Below are 20,036 nucleotides of genomic sequence, written 5' to 3' on the forward strand. Positions count from 1 at the left end.
TGAAGATGGAGTTGGCCTCGGTGGGGCACGATCCACCCCCACCTCCTCCTCCTCACGGTGCTGCTGCTCCCCTCCTCCTCGAGGGTTTGTGTGTCTCACGCGGACTTGCAGAGTGTTTACAAGAAGAGCCACACCACCTCCAGTTCGTCTCCATGTCCCGACTCTCCCCAGGAGGTGGGCGATGCCATTATTCCCATTCTATAGGTGTGGGAGGGAGATGCAGAGAAGCGTGCGGTCGTGAGAGCTAGTGGCGCTCAGCTCTGCCAGCAGACACCCGGGGGACAAACCGCCTCCTCTCCTCCATCCTCCTCCATCCCTCCAGCTGCAGAAGGAGCTGGAAAACCACCCCGACCCAAACACCCAACGCCTGGAGGAAGGAGATGTGAGTGCCCATGGAGGGGGACTGCGCAAGGTGATGGGGGACATCTGGACCCCGAGGACCCCTGAGGACTTGCTACCCCAGCAGTCAGACCGTCCTCCCTCTCTGCTGTGAAAAACATCTGATAAATTAAACTATTTCACTGCTGTTCCATAATGATATGACGATAATAATAAATTAAATGCAAGCAGATTTTTATTATCTTCATAAAAAAAAAAGTGATAGATTCAGCCTGGGCTGAACACCAAGAACTCTGCTCTTGCTTGCTCTCAGCTGCTTTACAACTTGAGCGAAACCTTAGAATTGAGTTTCTCAAGTTAAGTAATATGTGGGATTTCACCCCAAAGGATGGCTTTATTATACTGGGCTCTGGATCTCAATGTTGGAAGCTTAGACCATCGGGGTCTGAATAAAACACAGGTACGGATTTGCTCTCTGGCTCTGGCCTGCCCATCCCAGTGCAATGCAACGGGCTCCTGCAGTCCTTCCACATGAGAAAAGGGGCGTCCAGCCCTCTGCTAAAGCTGCATTTCTGGGTGATGGGAAGCCCTGTGCAGCCTGAATCCCTCAGACTGACCTCTTTTGCAGAGATCATCACTGAGGACTCATAAGCAGGCTGAGCTAACCATATATATATTCCCTCTCTCCTCCTCCACGCCAGTTTTTTGGTTTCTTTTTTTGTGAAATGCATCAGTTTGGAGATCCCTGGATAATAATGGAGCCAGACAGTGTGTAATCCAAGCATTCCCTCTATCATATGGGCATTTAAGTGCTTTTGAAAAGCAACGGGGCTCAGGTAACGCATGAGGCAACAGTGAAATAAGTGCTGTCGCCCTTCACAGCACCCGGTCGCAATCTCTTCTTATCACCCAGACACGCTCCTCTGTCCCTGGGATCGGCAAGCTTCAACTTGTTATTTTATTTTCTTTCCTCCTTCTCCAAGCTACAGAGCCAAACCTGTGCCATATGCAGCAGCACAGCCCTGGGGACAAAGTGCTGTAAGCTGCAGGTATCAGGCTCTATTTCCGAGCTGGCTGCTGTGAGGAAGGCTCCCTTCCCCTCCCGGTGCAGGTAAGGCCAGGACAAGCAAATGACTTCAATATGACAGGAACCAGGGCTGCAGGGCAGGATACAGCCTCCCCGTTGGGCCCCTTCCAGCCCATTCCTCCATGCACAAGCACTGGGGTCCCCGTGGCTCGCCCCCTCCTCGCTGCTCTCCCACCCCTCCATCTGCTCCCTTCCATCCCGGGGCAGCCGAGCGTTAAGCCTTTGGCAGGGGCTGGGATCAGAGCTCCAGGCACAGGTGGGCAGCAGAGGCACCGCCGCGCTCCCCCCGCCCCACGCCTGGCACGCAGTGATGCCCAGAGATGCTGCGGACCGATGGATGCTCCGCCTGCCCTGCCATGGGGAGGGAAGGCAGAGACACTGGAACAGGATTATCTGTTGTGTTCCTTCCAACCTGAGCCATCCTACGATTCTAAGGCCCCAGGCAGGCCAGAACACAGAAGTGGCCTCCAACAAAGATGTCAAAATATTTAAGCTCCAATGAGCTCATTTTCTTTCTCAAGTTCTTTAATCCCAGCTACGTTCCTGCTCAGAAAGCAAGGCCTTCTCCTCCAAAAAGATGCAGGGCAACGAACCTTCTCCCTCTTTGTTTCCCCTATGGGAAAAGGAAATGTTACTGACACAATTCGACATCTCCTAAAGCATCTGGGCTTGGCCAACCACCCCACGGTCCACCAGAACCCCAACCAACCTCCATCCCAGCATCCCACCATCACGTATCAAGGCTACAACCACCACGGCACGCAGGCTGGGAGCCCTGCCCTCATGCCATGCTTCGTACAGCCCCCAGCACCTCCCCGTGCTTTCGGCACAGATTGCACAGGCAATGATGGCTGCCCAAATTCCTCTTTGCTTTCTCGAGTTTGCACACAGGGATGTTGGAGAGGGGGTGGCCTGGCAGCGGGAGGAAGGAGGTTTTTAATTACTGAAGTGTAGTAATTGGCACACAACATTTTTTGTTGCCTCCTGTGCAGCTCGCTGGTGTTTCAGAGGGCTGGGCTGGAGAGCACAGATTGTCTCAACCCAGCAGGACACATAAGAAATGAATAATGCTAATTAGAACTGAAAAGAGCTCGGTAAAATTAGCAACCTGATTGCTGTTTTCATGGCAATGATCAGGACACCAGCTCCATCCCGGGGTGCAGAGACAGGGATGGGGTCTCAGCACCCACCCTGCAGAAACCCCCTGCCCACATCCTCACCACCTGATGGAGCCTCACACGTGTTGCGCCGTGGCACCATCACTCAGCAGCCCCGATGGCTTTTGGTTTTTTTTTTGTTTTCCAGTCTGATTTGGTCATTCCCAGCCTCATCCAGCAATTTCCAGTCCGATTCTGCAGTTTTCAGGCAGCTCTGGATTCTGAAGCCACCCCTGGACCAACCCCCAGCACCTCCCATTCCAGCATCACCACTGTGCTATACATGAGCAACAAAACCAGCTCTCCGCCCGAGGCAGAGCTTCACATCTTAGATTTATTTCTGTGATTATCACATTTTATTGTTATTTATTATGATTAATTAAAGGCTGGGCTGTGAACAGCTCAATCCCATTCCAGCATGGTCCCACTGCTCTCATAGACTTCCCCGTGCTGTTTCTGCTGTGGGGGGCAGCCAAAATTTGGCTGCCACCTCCTGAGCAAAGGGACCCGACCCAGCAATGAACACAGCAGTAATAGGGGGTCCCCACCTCCAGCCCCCCAGCAATCCCCAAAGGCTGTGGGTGCCTTAAGATCAGCTTCCACCACAAAGCCTCTTGCAGAGGTGCTCAAAAGCAGCGCTCAGAAGTGGAAAATAAAAACCCTTTGTGTTTCCCCTCCCAAGTTTCATTTTGGTTGGTGCAGTTGGAGCCCTGAGGTGCCGCCCTTCCTCTGCTCGCACCAACCTGCAGCACATCCCTGCCCTTCAGTTCTGCCCTCTGCAAGGTTTGAACAAAGCTGGCACCTCCTTCCCAGGGAGGGAGAGTTAATGCATGTTTGTAAAGTACCTGATCTCCTCAATTGAAAGTTTATACATGCAAATGATTCACGCTAATTACATTAATAATAATATACCAGGCTCGGAAAGATCTGCCTTGGTTCATTGCCCGGGATTCAATGCTGCAAACAACTCCCAGTACGCTGCCTTCATGGCAAATGCCAAAGAAACAGGAGGAAAGCAGACTGGGGAGGGGGGGATGGAGCCGGACCCCCCCTGCAGTGTGCTGAGGGGCACAGAGCCGGGCATGGAGCAGCCCCAGCCTTGGGAGATGCTGGTGCAGAGCAGCAGGTCACAATGCAGCAAGCAGGGATGGCAGGGATGGCGTGTCTGCAAAAGTCTTTCTCTCTCTGCAATGCAGCAGTGCACCAGCACCTTTCCAAGTCCCCTGCTCCCCTGCTCGGCTCATCCAGCCTTTCTATTTATCCTCCTATTGTCTCTGCTAACAACGGGGCTCTGCACATCTACGGCATCTTCCGTCTCAGAGGAGTGTGTGACAAAGCAGCCGTGCAGGCAGCACGCAGAGGACATGTGTCCCAAACCCAGTCCCTGTCCCCGAGGCTGGGGCTCCTGGCCCATCTGCTTTGGGTGCCCTCCAAAAGTGCTGATGCTGCCAGGGGGTGACGCCAGCACCGAAATGCGTGGAGGCAGCTGTGCGGGGACATGGCTGGGTTACTAATGAGGTGCTGCCCCAACAGGGAGCTCCAGCAATGAGCTCGGGGCCTCCTGCAAGCTGCGGACCTTTTGTTGCTGCTGATTTTCTCCCTTTTTCCCTTTTTTTTATGGCAGAGTAGGTGAACTATTGCTCGGGGCTCCTGGATGCCAGTAGGCAAACAACCACAGACAAAAGCCACCCCTTCCCCAGAGGTCTTCCAGAGGTACCTACAAAAGGGACAGCATCACCCCACACCGGGTCTGCAAGCTGGAGAGGACTCAAAAGGACTCTTGGGAAATGATGCACGAAGAAAAGAACTCCCTAATGATCTCATCACCTCCCTGCCAGCATCGCACGACAGTTAAACTCCATGAAATTACGTCTCCTCCCACTCCCCATCCCTCCGTTCCGTGCCTCCTGCTCACCCCACAGCCAGGATGTGAGATGCCCGCAGTGCACGGAACCAAAGCCTGGGCTGGGGGGGACGCTGTGCAGAGCACCCCAAGCCTTGCATCCCCCGCTGTTGGCCCCACAGAGCTTCAGAGCTGCCGGCAGCCTGCTGGGGAAGTTCTTCGGCGCTGCACTCCCAGCAGTTAGCGCTGATCCCCAGCGCTGAACTCGCTCAATTATGAGCTGTGCCCCCGGAATAAATCCTGCTTCTGCTTTGTGCAATTGACACTAATGGCCCAGGAATAAAGTGAAGCCATCTACCCCAACGGTCTGCAAAGAAGCGCATTTAACTAAGCACACAGGCAAGGGACTGCTGGGCTTAACTGCACTGAAAATGTATTCGAAAGGAAGCGATGCACTTAACTTATTACAAGTGGAAAATTATCACTAAAGTGGCTTTTCCACACAAGCTGAGGCACAAAACAGGAGCGGCGAGAGGTGAGCCGGGGCTGTGAGCAGAAGGATGCTGCTGGGGGCAAACGGAGCAAAGAGAGTTGCAAACAAAGACTAGAGGTGGGCACAGCACATGGAAACTTGTATGGAGAAGAGCTTGAGCTCTGGTGTTGGGTTTTCAACAGACAGCAAGTCCACCCAAAGGCCTAAAACAAAAGAGGGGCAGAGGGAAAGGACCCTCCCCAGCACAGATGCCCTCCCCCTCCCTCCCCTTAAGGACATCATCCTTAAAATATATTTCATTTCACAGCTGCATTATGGTACCACAAAATCCTGCAAATCCAATTTAAGAACAGATTACCTCCTCACTTACTTCATTTGAAGCAATTACATGTTAATTTTCATTGAGACCAGCCTAATGCATACCAATCTGATGCTGCAATCTCATTTGAATACTTGAGGGAACGCTAGTTGGGCTCGGGGCTCTGGAGGCTCATATTTAAAGGGCCTCTTCACATTTCCTTTCCCTTTTCCTCCCGGTTATTTACGCTTGTGTTGCACTTGTGGCACTCCCTCCTCCCCCCTCCCGGTGTTCCCAAGGGCCGCTGCCACTTGTGAAACCAATGAGAGGAGCCACCAAAGCCTTCGTTGAATCACAGACTCATTAAGGTCGGAGAAAACCTCCGAGATCCCCAAGTTCAACCCCAACCCATCCAACCGTGAGCAGCGACCGCATCCCTCAGCGTCACATCCCCAATAGGGCAGCGCTGTTCTCAGGCCAAGATCCCAAACAGCCATCTCATTTCTGCATGAAGCAAACAGCCTCCTGATAAATGTGCCCTAATGCAATGTGTCCTGCACTGCAGCTCCTCTTCCTCCTCCTCCTCCCAGCCCAACTGCAGAAGAGCGGCTCAGCCTTTTCTCACTGATGGTTATCACCTATCCCCTCACGCTCACTGAAAGCTTCCCAGCCAGCCAGGCTCATGGTATCGATTGGTGTCTCAGATACCAGGAGCTGAGTAATTAATAATGCCACGAGAATGTGGATTCAGCTCCTGGTTGAGACGTAAAGGCCTGCTGCGTCTGCCTCGCTGTACACATTCCAGTGATAAGCATTCATGTTGGAGGCTGCACCTTAATTAGATTTTTAAGATTGCAAAGGGCCCTGAGACACTTGTGCAGACACCATACAAATGTATATTGCACTGTACTGTAATTAATCCAAGGTGATGCAGAGGCAGATGGAGCAAAGCAAGGCGCCGATCCACAGCCAGCCCAGGATGCTAACCATAACCCTAACCCTCACCATAGCCATAACCATAACCCTAACCATAACCATAGCCATAACCCATCCCACAGCTTCAGCATGGGAACCCAGACACAGAAACCACCTGGGACTGCACATATTTGCATGAGTGCATTGGAAGCAAGAGAGATTCTACCACCAGAAACCCTGCACAGCACCCTGCATGCCAACCCACGTGCACAGTTAGCTCAAGAAGATGATAAAAATGCAATCAAGACAAGCAGAGGTTGATTGCAGCTCTCCCTCCCCAAAACGAATCATAGATGGAGAAAATCCTACAGGGATCCTAGGGAAGAGCTTCCCATGACCATCTCCCTGCTCCGCAGCAGCCCTGCAGCTCACAGGTTGCTCTGCAGCATGTTTGTTGGCACTTGAGGTAAAACAACAGGATTTTGGGAGCTTGGGGACACGCTTTCAAAGAGCCACGAGAGACTCCAGTTGCCCATTTCCCACTGAACCAACCCAGTCCCTGCGTGAGCCTTTGAAAGCACGTCCTTTATAGTTTCTCATTTTGATGTCACGTCTGTAAGAATATAGGGTGGTTCTGTTTCTTCTTCTCAACCTCTTCTTCTTTCTAAGAGGAGATGTCACACTTTGAACTCTAATTTTTATTTATTTTATTTTTCTAGAAAAGGGCTTTCTGACTCCCCATGGAGCACAGAGAAAAAAAAAGGGGGAGGGTGGAAAGCCTTCAGAAGGTGCCCAGATTTAATTTTTTATCAGAGGAACAGAGAGAGGAATTTGTTGATGATCAAACAGATTCAAGTACCTTAAAAGAATGAGACCGCCGGTAAATGGAATCTAGTCAAGGAATTAGATGAAAGCTGTGGAAGATGCTAGAGAAACAGAGAAGATGCTGCAACTGAGCTGAAAACCATCAGTACCAAACTGCTGGAGCAGTGAGAATCAGTAGATTTGTATTTGTAAAACTGAATCGTAGAATTCTGTGATGCTCATGGCACTGGGATGGCGTGCAGTGGGATCAGGAGCGCAACGGACTCAAGAGATGGAGCCCAACTCATCCTCAACCCAAACACCTCCCCAAGTTCCCTCTTGTCAAAGCCTTTAAGAAGCCAAATCCTATTGCTTCTTGAGCTATGACCTGCCTGGCTTACCCCTGAAATCTTTTAAATGGGAAAACAGAGCTGCTGCCTGTTTCCATGCAGCCAGCGGTGAGCAAAGCCCAAGGGTTGCATCAGATTAGCAGCCGGCTCCTCCAAAGGCCTCCAACTTTGATCATTTAATATGTATGCACCGTGTTGGAGTGAGCGTATCTCCAAACCCCAGTAAATGTTTTATTAGGGCAGTCCTGGCTTCTGTGCTCAAGCTTTGCTCTTTCAGACTCGGGGGATCTTCTTGCAATGGTAGACATTGCTCATCCCAAAAAGAAGAGCGCCAGCTCGCCCCGCTCCTGCCTGAAACCACAGTGCTTCCATCCCACTGCTGTGAATCTGACCCTTCTCATTGCTGGGCTTGCACCTCCCAGAGAGCTGCACTTCAGATTAGGAAACAGTGCATGAAGAAAGAATGGGGCCAGACAGCATCTCAGCGTCCAAGGGCTCTTATCCAAAGGCGCCGCGTTGGTACCAGAAATATGAGCTACCTCTCCGCCTCCATCTGTGCTTCAAAGAGCTCACAAGAGCTATTCTGGGGGAGAAATTACACCACACGTGTTCTATTAAAGCTGCTCCCGAATTTTTTTTTTTTTTAAAGTATTCCAATAAATATTTACTTCCAAAATAGACAAGAAAAACCCTGCGCCGAGAAAAGAGAGGATTTTTTATAGAACTTGTTTCTGCAAGAAATTACCAAGACAACAAGAGTTCCCAGAAAGGATTTGACATTTTCCTGAATAGAAACAGCACCTGAAGTAGCATCGCTTTGGATAACTCCTTATGGACAAATGCCACTGAAGCAACAGGAGAACGCAAACCTTCCCTGGGCGCAGCGAAACTCACCCGTGGGATTGCTCCGGAGACGTCTCATCGTCTATCCTTTCCTATAGGTTTCACACTAATTTCCACAGATCTCTATTGGTCTTGTCCCTATTAAGTCTGATTGGATTTTTTTTCCATAAAGGAAATTACAAAGGCTAGCAATTGTCTTGCTTCAAGGCATACACGGATCGCCAGCTTAGAGCAGAATGACAATTACCGGCGCGGGGCCGCGCGGCTCGGCGCATTACGGCATTTTCCACGTTAGCCATGCTTGGAGGCATCAGAACAGACTTTTTTTCACTGGTTGCAAACCACAGCCTAGGTGTCACATCATGCTTACTTAAAGACACCCCATTAATGATCCCAACCACGCAGCCTCCTGGGCTGCTGCAGCTGGATATGGGATGGAGAGGTGGACGGTGGGTATCTGGCAAGGGACAGCCTGCTCCCTTCCTAACGGTCCCTGTTTGGAAAGGAACAGCCTGCTCCCTTCCTAATGGTCCCTGTCCTAAATGATAAATCCACTGGAGTGGCCCCAACCCCATTCTGCTCTTCCTCCAAACTTCCCTACGCTGCCAATGAAGAGCTTGACCCTATTTAGCCAGATGGCCCTAACTTCCCCAGCACCAAAGCTCCTGCAGTTTTCCAGGAAAATGCCCAAATCCTCCTCCTCCCTCAAATCTGCTCCTTCCTTCCCACCCCAACAGACTGAGGAACAGAGGGAATGCAGAGACCAGCAGGGAGAGGTGGTGATTTCACCTAATAAAAGGTTCGCTTGCTTTCCTTGCACCCCCACCCCTTTTCGGTTGTTTTTTTTTTCTTTTTTTTTTCTTTTAAACTGGAATATAAATGCGTTTATTTATAATTCGAAACTCAAACTAATTATTAGCTGGAGGCTTTCAAAGTAAAAATGTAGGTCATGCAATGTTATGTGGGATAATAGCAATTGTTTCAGCTTCAGGAAACGCATAAGTAATGGAGACTCAATCGTTGTCCAGCCTGGCCAGGCAGCAGACATGAGGCCAGCAGATCACTTGCTTGGAGAACAAAACTGGGTACTTTTGCAGTCTTGCAGTCTTGATCCCCCATTGCAGAAAGCTGAAACGCAGCCTGAAATGCACCTGAAACAACCCTGAGGGATGAGCTTGGGATGAGCTTCAACATGCAGGGTTGGAACTGGATGCTGTCTGAGATCCCTTCCAACCCAAACCATTCTATGAATGCTTAGAAAAATAACGAGAAGCAGTGATGATGATGATGATGATGATGCTAAGGGTAACGATAATAACAATCATAATAACACAACAAACCCAAACAGACAAGGATCATCTCCAGTCTTGGGATGTAAGGAGCTGTGAATGCTCAACAGCTTCTCCCTGGTGCTGCTGCTGGTGGGCAGCACATATTGAGGCCGAAGGTGGGAAAAGTGAAATGTGGAGTTTACACCTCGGAACAAATGTTTTGCAGCACCAAATGTTCGTGCCTGCACCGAGGGAAGAGCAGCAGGTTGCTCCTCCAGCCCAGCTCCAGTGCCTGAGAGAGCACGCATAGCAAATGTAACCTACTTGCAGCCAACTGTGATCAAGGCAGAAATGGAAAGGTTGCCAATTAAAAACGGAGACTGATTTCAAAGAACAAAGAAATCTGTGGACATTGTTTGATTGTGCATATTTTGCAGGAGGAAGGAAAAAAAAAAAAGGAGAGTGTGAGAGTGACTAAAAATAGGCAGGATGCTGTGAGCTGCAGATCCTCAGCCAGCAAAGGCATCGGAGTTACACGGCTTTACCCGTGCAGCCGTCATTGTTGCTGAGTTCTGATCTGTATTTAAACTTGCATAAGGTTTTATTTTCCTCTGGAAGTACAAGAATCTCTCCCCATCTCGGAGCTCATCTCTCCTAAAGCAGCTCACATGATGATCATCAAAAATAAGCCCTCCAAGCCTAAGCTCACTAACATTCATTTCTCTGCTGCTAATGCCGGACTTCTTACTGTTAATCCTTAAATATATCCCTAAATAAGAATGACAGCACCTGAAGCACCTAACAGCCCCATATCACAAACAGAGACAGCTTCTGCATTTCTAATTTAGCTTGCCACGAGAGCTGACACTAATCCCAGATCCTGAGTCCCAAATATCTCCAGCGTAAATGCCATCACCTTGCTCACCTTGACGTCGCACAGCATCCTTCAGCTCTCCTTGTCCTGCACAACTTTCCCAACTGCTTTTTCCATTTCTCTGTGCAGGAGCTGACCCCCAGCAGCCACTGAATGCGCTGTGCTTCCTGCAGCCTCAGGATGGGTAAAGGACAGGAGAGGCCACTCACATAAACCCCTCCTTGGCTCATTTTTGCCAGTCCTTGCAACCTGCAGTTTGCAGATAATCGCTGTCAGGCCTCAACATCCAGATCTCAAAGAGCTCCAGCCCAGCACACAGCAAACTGGGCATCCACCCACCCCCACCAGAGCATCTCTGCATATCTGCGATGCGATCCAAAGCAATGTGAGCACGGCAAGCACCTGCACTCAGGACACAGGACGAGAGCGATGGACATTTTGCAGGCACTCCAGAAAGAAAAGCGAGAGAGGCTTCAGAAGGAAGAGCTCGTCCATCATTCCCTGGCGGATGTTAGTGTTTATCTCCAAAAAGGCAATCTGAAAACAAAACAAGACTACAAGGATGTGCAGCAATCTGCTGCCAAGCAGGCACCAAACCCAGTGACTAAACAGTCTTTTAACACAAGAAGCAGAGGGTAGGGAAGGGTTTCAGCTTTGCTCTGCAGGCACAGCTTTAGCTCCAGGCCAATTTTTGGGGCCAGCAGCTGCAAGACACCACCAGCCAGAGGCAATGCCACCAGAGCGGCGAAAGGCAGCAGCATGTGCCAACAGTAAGTCATGGACAGGCCCTAAACTTTATTGCAAGCCCCCTGAACTCTGCCAGAGAGCCTGAGCTGGGGATGGGAAGGTGCCAAGGCATGTCACCCTGCAAAACCTTCAGCTGGCAACGCTGCTGGCCATGGCAGGGAAAGCAGCCCCCTGAAAGCACCCACAGCACCTGCCAAAATGAGCAGGAAGCAAGCGCGAGCACTGGTGCTTCGCTCCAGTCTTCTGCAGATTTGCCCTGTATTGCTCCAGGCTCCCTGGGTGCGAGGTCTTTGCAGTCCAAATTGCTGCAGGCTGTGCCGGCACAAGCTGTGCACATGGCTTCGTGGGAGAACTGCAGTGATCAGAAGCAGGCAACACAAGCACCTACAGCTGCTGGAGAGACCGCATGTCCATGGGCATGGGGATGGACTTCTGGGGGCTGCAGTGCCCCGGACTGCCGCCTGCCCATTGCCACAAAGGGCAACTGAAGCACTCCCTTTACAGTGGTCTCCATTGGATTCCACGATAGCTTAACACAGTTCTGTGGCAGCATGGTTTGAATGGCAAAACGTGCCCCGGTGTTGCTTTCACTGAAAGCCAGGGACTGTTCACTCCTTGCTTGCAAAACGGGAGCTGTAAGGCCTGCCTAGCACAGGGGTCATGGCAGGATTTAGCTGTGCACGGCGTTAAGCACGAGCCTCGCAATGCGCTGTGCTCGCAGATTGTGCAGACAGCCGACTGCACCCGAGGCTTAAAGCACTGCAGGGCAATTGCACGGCAGAGGTCTGGTGCTGCTACAGAGCAGCGATTCAGCTTTTCAGATTTGATTCTTATCGCGGCCGAGATAAGCAGCACCTGCAGTCTGGGAGCGGGTTCAGACTTGAGGTTTTTGTTCAGAGCTGGGATTTTGCCTTGGGGCCATCTTTAGCCAACAGTGAAGTGGAACAAAACGTGGAAGAAAGCACCTGGCTGCTCTGGACAAGGTCTGATTCCCCATGCTCACACTCCACTGCCTTCCAAAAACAGAGCTGAGCTCCTCCCGTGGATCAGATGGCACACAGTGGGCAAACACTGTGCCTGGTGCTAATTCCACTTACGGAGGATTCTCCTTTTTCTCTTAAGCCCCAGCTCTGAGCCACAGGCTGTTAGATAAAGACTTCAGCTCTCACGGAGGAGAAAGCACCCTCCCCAAAACAACCCCAAACCAAACAGCAAGGAGCCAACAAAGCACCGGTGAAGCGTGTCAGGAACCACATCCGCTTTGCAGACATGTAGCCTTTAAGGCCAGAATTCAGGTTTGGAGCCCAAGAGCTGCAGAGCCCCTCTGAGCTGAGCTCTGGACCCTCCCTGCCTTTCATCTGCCTCAGCGGGAGCAATAAACAACTACAAATGGAATAACACTATCAAACAGGGGCCGTGAGGAGGGGGGCAGGGACACCATAATGCAGAGAAGGACTGAGATACCAACAAAGGCTTTTAAGAGCCATACACGCTAATTACGGTGTTAAAAACCCATCAGTCAGAAGGGCTGGATATTAAATGCAATTGGCTTGAGATGACAGGGCTGAGCCGGGCTTTAAAAAATTATTTATTAAAACGCTCCGGATACAAATTAATGTTCTCAGTTCAGAATGTATTGTTGTCTCTCCGGCTTTGATCTGAGGAGCAATCGGGTCGGGAGGAGCCCTGGAAGCACACAACGCCCTCCAGCAGAACCCCACATTGTGCCTTTGCACCACGTCCTGCGTCATCCTTCCCTTCAGAGCCACCCGGCCGCGTGCTCGGCGTTCTGCAGAGTTCCCTCCACTTGGCTCCCAGGTCACCTCCTTCCTTTCACTTTATCTCCCTTTTTTTTTCTTCTTTTTTCATTTCCCCCCCCCCCAAACAATGTCTGTACAATTTCACTTTCGATAACACGCGAGTTAATTAAGCCGTGATCTCCTGGAGACAGGTTGCTACAAGGAGATAAGCAGCGGCTTCTGTTCGCCATAAACAGCTGTGCTCCTGACCAGCTTCTGGGGATTTGCTGCTTTTGTACAGAAGACAAAACAATCGCTGCCAATTAAACCTGGACATAATATTTCCCCCACACTGGTGAACCTCCTGATGTCACCTTTTCTCCATCCCTGCAGAGCGGGTGAGGGTGCACTGCGCAGCTTAAGGGAAACAAACGGAGCTGCAGTGCGCCGTGCCACAGCACTGCACTCATATCCCAGCAGTTCAAAGACAAAAGTGGTGGTGGTCCCTTCCTTGCAGCCACCAAACGCCACCCGGACCCCATCACACGATGGCAATGAAGATTCAATGCAGCAACGGCGCCCAGCTGCGCTCCACTGCTCCTATCACGTGTACAAACACCGTGCCCAACAAAACGTGTCGTTTGACCCAAACAAAACTTCTTGCTTTTGCATTTAGATCCTGACAGTGTTTCAGCCTGGGGCTGAGGAGCTCTCGCAGCGTGCTGTCAGAGCAGAGCTCATCAAGCTGGGCTCTGCCTGGTGCCAGCACCGTCCCCAGCCCTGGCAACTATCGAAGCAAATGCACATCGTACACCGAGTGGGTGACACCGAGCTGGGGGTCTGCAAGAGATTCAGAGGACAGAAGTGGAGTTCAATGCGTCTCAAAACACCGGAGAAAATTGCTCAATGTGAAAAAAAGAGGAAAATGACCCATTAGAAGTGTGAAGCAGGATGCTGAAGAAGGGAAAAATCAAAGCGAATTCAAGCGAGAGTGAGCAATTTGGCTCCGCGCAGTGTGGGAGACCTTTTCTCAGCTTCACACCTGCCACTACCCAGAGTGAACCCGCTGCAGAGCTGTTCCCATCAGTTTTCACACAGGACAACACCAGAAAAGCAGCACAGCTCTGGAACCACGCTGTGCTGAGGGTTACACACCAAGGACAGCCAAACCACGGCTGGAAGACGCACAGCGCATCAGGGACACGGAAGCACACAGAGTCAGACTCACTGCAGCTCCACCAACACCAGGCTGGGTGCTGGACCCTGAAATTACCAACATGGCAGAACTTGTGACTGTTGCACTTCAGGATGCTCAATAACCTCCTCTCGGGCTGCTCTGCTGCCGACACAATTACCGGAATATCGCAAGTGATGTGCCAGGAGCTGCTCATTAAACACAGTTACTCTGTCTTGGGGGGGAGAAGAGAAGAGGAAAGGTAGGGGTTCCTTTTTTTATTCCCCTGAATGTGGCTTTAATGATTTCAAATCCCTTCAACCCAATTACAGCTCTGTGTCCTGATTAGGGACTCTGAGCTATTGTGTGCTGGAGCCATTATCTGGCGGCCCATAGAAAAATTAGTACCTGGAGAGGCTGCGCTGGGAAATAAATCTTTCCCTGACATTTTGGGACCAATTCTTGGCCAATTAGAGCACACTTTGCTGTGTAGGTAATGTGTAACCAAACTGCTCTCCCTGCTGAAAAGGCCATGCAGAGAACAAGTGTAATCCATGCAAAAGGGAAGGAAAAATTACCCACTGCAGACTTGTAACTCACTGGTGCTCCCTGACAAGTAATGCACTCCACTGCAAAGGGCTGGCTTGCCCAGCACCGCCTGACCCCAAAGCTGTGTGACACAGAGCAAGAAGAACTGCTGTTCCATGCAGGGTGGGATCCAAAACAAGACCCCATGGCACACAGGGAGCACACGGCCAAAGTGGGTGAACGTGGAGGGCATGAGAAATCGATCAACCCACAGCCACACCGCATACGTTGTCCAGCCCTCCCTACTCCCATCACTGTCCTCTGCAGTGTTCCAAGGGCAATGGGGAAAACGGGGTTAAACCAAACCCAAGCCCAAGGGAGAAGATCTCAAATCTCCCAGTTGAGCAGAGGCATCTGCTTCATCCAAAGACTCACAGTGAGAGCTCAGATCAATGCCACATATCCTCCTGTGGTGCAACTCAAGGCCATCACCTGTCGGCAGGCAGAAGAGGCTAACCCCCACTTCACCACAAACTCCTTTTGGGATAAAAGATAAGGTCTCCTCTTATCTCTGGAAATAACCAGTATTGTGCCCACCCGTCCGGTGCAGAAGGACTGAACAAAGGGAGGAAAGCAGTGCAAAGCAGCCATCAGCACTATCCAAAGCACACCACCCTCCCCCCAGAAGCAAAACCTGCGCTTGGCGAAGCCCAAACCCTCCAACGCTTCCACCCACTGCCAACGCTGAAACAGAAAGCCGAGCTCAAATTGGCACCGTGTGCTTTCATCACGCATTTGCACTTGGTTCAACAGCAAGACAAAGGAGAGCAGCCCTGCCTGCCATGAGCACAGCAGTCCAGCTGTGCAGGCACTAATGGCACAGCTGGCGGTGCGCGCAGCGGTGACAGCAGAGCCAGTGGCTTGGCAAATTAAATTGGTGCCCTGCGCTGCCTTTTAGCACCTTGCTCACTCAGGCACCCGGGAGGCAGCACGCAGAGGAAGGGAGGCTCGCTGGGTTCAGCATGCAGTCATTGCAACACGGGGGGAATGGGAGGGAGGAGAGCGACGCATCTGCACGGCGGGGTCGGGTTAATGTTGCGTGGGCATCTTGATGCAACTTTTTGTTGATAATAATACTAATGGCGAGCGGTTAACTTCATCCCCGGTGAGAAGATGATCGTAGTTAATGGAATTAATGCAAGGTTTTAATTTGCCTCTCGCTGCTCGGTCCTCGCAACTCCTCAGCCTCAGGCAGAAGTGCCAAAAATACGGTGCTTGATCTTCCCACCACCCCACACCCATGTAGTTTGCATAGTTTTCACCATCTGGAGGTGAGAAAACCCATTGCACTGAGAACTGGGCAGCATGGGAGCAGGCAGTGTGCACACAGACTGCTCCGTGATGCAGCAGGAGACCACTGTGTGTGCTCCTGCAGCATTTTTTGGGATGTGCTGGGTGGTGGAGGAGCCCAGCACTGAGGAAAAGTGAAAGAATTGCCAAACCAAGTGGAGGATTGGCTGGGAGGAGTCTGATCCAAATGGGGTGGGACAGCAGAGGGGAGGGGGGGGGAAAAACAGTATTAAAAGCAGTGGTGTGTTGCTGAAATGAGATTAGAAGAGTAACAGGTTCACTCCAGTGCCAGCTAAATCCCCATTAAATCAGATTAATGCAGATGGTCTTTATGCAACTGACCAAGAAGATCAATACTGCTGTTTCAGTTGGGGAAGGGAAAAAAAAAAAGAAAAAAAAGAAAAAAAAAATTGTCTTGTTTGACCAAAACTTCTCACTGATTACAAACACAGCCCCCACCAGGGCCGCCTGGCTCACAATTACCTCCACTGGGGCTGTGAGAGGAAAACCTTTGGGGACGTCTATTCTCAACCTGTGTTCACACTCCTTAGGGCCAAGGGAGGCTTTCCAGTGGGCCGGGAGCTCAGAGCTTCTCAGCCATGTCCTCACTGATGTTTCCTAGTATTTCAGTTCATGGTAAACCCACTCCCCACTTGTTGCAGCAGAATCACCCTCCCTGCACGAGCCTTAGCCTTCCTGAGCCCTCCCAGCACCAAGGAGTTAGAGAACGAAAGGAAAGGGAAAAAATGCAAGAGAGAGAGGGGAGAGAGAGCAAGAAGACACGAGGATAATTTTCTCCAGGAGCCATTATCCAGTGGCCTATAGCAAAATTAGCACCTGGAGAGGCTGCGCTGCGATATAAATCTTCCCGTGACATTTCAGGACCGGTTCTCCACCAATTAGAGCAAACTCAGTTACACTGCTAATGCACAGCCCAGGAGGGCTCAGCATGACAAAGGGCAGTCCCAGGGGGTGCAGAAATCTATCAGGAGGTGGAAGAGAAGCAGCACTGCTTTGGGTGCAGCAGAGTTGGGGGCATAAAGCTTTTCTGTTTGCAACCCCACAGCATCGCCAGGGGTCTGCACCCAGCGATGTGCCACGCAGCAGAGAACTGCTCAACATCCACCCGAGAGCTCTGGCCTGAGCACCCAGCAGCCCTCGCCCTGCTCTCACCATGAGGGATGGGTGAGGGGCTCAGCACAGAGCACTGCTATCACTGCTAAGTTCCAGTTTGACAAGAGGAGAAGCACCGGCATCTTTCCGCAAGCGCACGGATTCACACAGCTTTTTTTCCCCATTTTTTATCCTAAATCCTTGCATGCAAAACAATCCTTCGCAGCAACCTTTCCGCTTGCATTTGCTTTCCATCAGCTGCAGATCTGAGCGCTGAAAAGCAAACAGAGGACTGTTTTGATTTTGCTGAGGCAAAGGGGCGAAATCCACTCCAAGCATTTTTCCGGATTTTAAACCCGGTGACATTTGGAGATGCTCTGTTTGCGAGCTGAACCCGAATGATTTTTGGAAGCACCGCTTCCAACCTCACCGTCTCATTTTTCTGCACCATTTGCTCTGCCCTCTGGAAGAACCACTCCGCTCCATCACCATCCCACCCGTGGGAGCACTCTGTCTGCATCACCGCGCTCACTCTCTGAAGCTGTTCCATTTCCCCCCGTTTGTCACCTTGCAGAACCACCTGCAGGACAGTGCTGCCGTCCCCACAGAGTCCCACGGCTTGGGAATCCCACTGTGCAGCAGGTAGAGCCGGGCTGGGCCGTGAGGGGTTAATGCAAACAGGATGCCATCCTTCAGTGGAATCCCCATCGGCGCTCGCAAGGCTAAAAATAATCAGAAATTGCTTCCCCAGGTAGCACCCGCCTGTCCTCGGGGAATCAATCACAGCATCAAAGGGAAAGGCATCTCCGACGGGCTCCATCACGTGCAGCAGTGTGCACGCTTGGATGGAAGCACGGGGTGCAGTATTCCACAAGCAATTCAGTGAGCAGCAACACCCCCTCTTCCCCCCAACCTGTTTTTCTTCTTAGAAAGAAAGTTTTTCCAGCTTTGATTAGGAACGAGCGGCAGAAATCTCAAATTTAATTTAATTAGCACCTCCTCGCTGCCTGGAAATGGCTTTCCTTCAGCCCTGACAGTTTCATCCTTTGCCGGCTTCCTTTGGCTAACATTGACTGCTTCCCCCTGTGTTTCTAATGGACCTGAAAGACTCTTGTTACATACTTTATTTGTGCTCCAGCACCAGAGAAGATAACACTGAAAGCTGCTGGGGGAACAGGCTCAGATGGCGAATGGCTGCAGCACACCCAGCAAGGGTTGCTTTGCCTTTCTCCCCATCCTAGGGCGATGCTGATTTGTTTCATTTCTTAATTGTATTTTATTTCCAAGCAGCGTGTGTGGAAGTGACAGTGATGCTGGATGGAAGGCAGCTCATGAGTAAAGGCACTGCAATACGTGTGTGAGTGTGCAGAGCTCTGCACATCAGCATCTGAGCGGGGCATTGTCCCATTGCAAAGCTCTGTGCATGGAGCAGGTTAGGCTGGACCAGGCACTGAGCACCCGACGGAGCTGTGGGTGTCCCCGTTCACTGCAGGGGAGTGGAATCAGAGGGTCTTTGAGGGTCCCTTCCAACCGAAACCATTCTATGATTGCAGCTGCCCACACCAAATGGTGCAGGCAACGAGCACACAGCCTATGACTGCCTGTTCAGGTACCCCAAAAAAGCACCCGTGGAACCCTCCTCTTTGTGCAAGCCTTAACCACATCTCTCCTGCAAGACAGGGAGTTGTTACTCTCAATACACACTAATGGCAGTGAGCTTATGGGCATGGTCAGCTTGGACAAACACACACAGTGGGGATGCACACAGAACATGCCACTGTGGCTGCTCTTTGGTTCAGCTGTGCAAAGAGTTGTTTTCAGAGAAATGAAATGGACCTCTCGAGTATCTCTGCCTCTGTTTAGAAGAGGTCTGTGGAGCTGCGCGCTGCCTGGAGGAACTGCTGGTGTCTGATGGGAGCACTGCAATTCTATGGGAAACAAACCGAGTATTTACAACTGTCTGCTGTCAGAGAAAAGAGAAAGGGAAAAGAGAAACAAATCCCACTTGGCTGCGCCCTTGTCTCCCACAGGCTGCCATGTGCCCCCAGTTGACACTGGGTTGGCACGTGGAAGCATGTGCTCAGTGTAGCAGTGACAGCACTGCTGCTGACATTGGTGCTGGGAACAGATGGCACTGAGGAGCAGCACGGCATGCAGGCTGGGGGCTGCACCTCACCACGATGCAAAGGCAACCCCAATCCCTCCTCACGGCTCCCTTTGCTAACAGCCACAACAGCCCTTGCCCTCCCACCCAGCCCTGGTGCTGCTTTGCCCATCTGCACCCATCCCATCCCTCCCACCTCCATCCGGTTCCCAGCTTCAGGGACTCTCGTTCTTGATGCTGTCCCTACACAGAAGACGTAGTGATGGGAACTTCCAATATATGGAAGCACAGACACAGCCCACAGTACACAACCCCATCCCTCACCCTCCTCCAGCTGCCTGCAGGCATTGCTTGCTGCCTCCCCCCCTTGCTGCCCAGCACCTCTCCCAGCCCTCGCCGCGCTCTCCTGGTGACAACGCTCCCATCACCCATTGTCCAAGCACATCGACACATATTCAGCCTTGCACTTCCTAAATATAATTTGCTACCTAGCAATTAGCAAGTACAGCGAGCAGGACTGGAGCTGTATTGACTAACAAAGCCCACACAGTCGGAACGCAGCCCAAACAAATCAATGGCATATTTAGCCAAATAAACCGCTTTGCAAGATGATGGCTCCAAGGTCTGCTTGCATCCACTGGCCTGGATGTGTGTGCACTGCTGCAATACCCCACAGTTTGCAGCCTGAACGGTTTCTAACAGCATGCAGCAAAGCACACCTATGGATCTAACTTCCAACTCAGCAGGGGGTTAAACCATGACGTCCAAAAACTCTATTTCAGCTTACATTATTTCATGTCTCTGCCCACTTACGCTCAACAAGAACGTGGCCTCAGGTGTTGGGCAGCAGCCCTCAGTTATTGCCTCTTCCCCGTTAAAATCTGATAGCAAGAAGGGATTAGTGATGCTGCACTGAGGCTCAGGACTCTCGCAGAGAAGCATTTGGGAAACCAAGACCATCAGGGAAGAGGAGATACCACGGAAGAGCGGTGTTGGAGGGCAGACAG

At 51.2% G+C, this 20,036-nt stretch overlaps 1 protein-coding gene across 2 annotated transcripts in view; it reads right to left on the bottom strand.

Annotated features, from left to right (window-relative positions):
• The window catches only part of LOC306954637 (protein CEPU-1), a gene marked incomplete at both ends in the record, with an annotated part of 244,074 nt that overhangs the window by 40,828 nt on the left and 183,210 nt on the right, over window positions 1-20,036 (bottom strand). The window lies entirely within an intron of this gene.

The sequence above is a fragment of the Tetrao urogallus genome (genome assembly GCF_951394365.1).
Source record: "Tetrao urogallus genome assembly, chromosome: 22".
NCBI classification, from domain to species: Eukaryota; Metazoa; Chordata; class Aves; order Galliformes; family Phasianidae; genus Tetrao; species Tetrao urogallus.